At 46.3% G+C, this 1,532-nt stretch overlaps 1 pseudogene; it reads right to left on the reverse strand.

Moving 5' to 3' along the window:
• Positions 1 to 1,481: 1,481 nt before the first annotated feature.
• LOC135534221 (serine/threonine-protein phosphatase 2A regulatory subunit B'' subunit alpha-like) overlaps positions 1,482 to 1,532 on the reverse strand; it is a 9,858-nt pseudogene continuing 9,807 nt past the window's right edge.

Genomic DNA, 1,532 nt, shown 5'->3' on the forward strand with positions numbered 1-1,532 from the left:
GTTGATTTGTGACGCAGCCTCTGCTATGAGAGAACTCTTTGAAAAGTATACGTACGGAATATACAGTACATGCGTTTTATCTCAAACTGAATTAAACATTTGACTAATTCTAAATGAATCAAACACACAATGGCCCGCCTTATCAAACTACTTAACAGTAACATTCTGAAATAGAACACTGAAAATGAGGTTTATAAACGGAGAACGCTGACAGCCGTGTTCCAACAGCTCCCTTTTCCAAACGGCACAAGTCTCTAAGAGCAGCCAGCAGTATAACTAGTGACCACAAGATGGCGGTGTTTTGCACAGAGCTGTGTATGTACAGTGTGTGTGTGTGTGTGTGTGTGTGTTGGTTAGCTGATTGTATAGTAGTTGATTGTCAGTGAAAAATCTCCATATGGCAGTAATTATACACATAACACAGGAAGTATCTCCACATCAGGATTTGTGCTTTCTTACTTCTACATGTTAAACATGTTAAGACACATTATTACACCAAACACAGTCTTTGGGATGACACAAAACACACAAACACACACACACACACACACACACAACACACACACACACACACACACACACACACACACACACACACACACACACACACACACACACACACACACACACACACACACATGCATACACAACACACACAAACTCCAATGAAGATAAAAGAGTGGAAAACACATTTTCTCTCCTACAGAGGCTGAGAGGACAGCTGCCAGAATGCTCTCTCTTCTGTCCCTCTCTCGTTCTGTCTATCCTCTCTCGTTCTGTCCATCCTCTCTCCTTCTGTCCATCCTCTCTCTCCTTCTGTCCATCCGCTCTCTCCTTCTGTCTATCCTCTCTCTCGTTCTTCCATCCGCCCTCTCCTTCTGTCCATTCTCTCTCTCGTTTCTGTCTATCCTCTCTCTCGTTCTGTCTATCCATCTCTCTCCTTCTGTCCATCCGCTCTCTCCTTCTGTCCATTCCTCTCTGTCCTCCATCGTTCTGTCTATCCTCTCTCTCCTTCTGTCCATCCCTCTCTCTCCTTCTGTCCATCCTCTCTCTCCTTCTGTCCATCCCTCTCTCTCCTTCTGTCCATCCTCTCTCCTTCTGTCCATCATCCTCTCTCTCGTCTGTCTATCCTCTCTCTCTCCTTCTGTCCATCCTCTCTCTCCTTCTGTCCATCCTCTCTCTCCTTCTGTCCATCCTCTCTCTCCTTCTGTCCATCCTCTCTCTCCTTCTGTCCATCTCTCTCTGTCCATCCTCTCTTCAGTCCATGCTCTCTCTCGTTCTGGTCCATCCTCTCTCGCTCAGTCCATGCTCTCTCTCGTTCTGGCCATCCTCTCTCTCGTTCTGTCCATCCTCTCTGTCTTCTCACCATCTCTTCTGTCCCTGTCTGTGTATGAAAGGAGAAGCTGAGAGAGTTTGGAGTCCTCCATCGCTTTAGCTTTTTACCAATTTCTCCCCGTCCATCCTTCTTCCTCTCTCCCTGTCTCCTGTATATCCAAGGAGAAGGGAGCGCTATTCCAGGCTTTGGGAATATC

The sequence above is a fragment of the Oncorhynchus masou genome, unplaced genomic scaffold, assembly GCF_036934945.1.
Source record: "Oncorhynchus masou masou isolate Uvic2021 unplaced genomic scaffold, UVic_Omas_1.1 unplaced_scaffold_3161, whole genome shotgun sequence".
In the NCBI taxonomy this organism is placed as follows: Eukaryota; Metazoa; Chordata; class Actinopteri; order Salmoniformes; family Salmonidae; genus Oncorhynchus; species Oncorhynchus masou.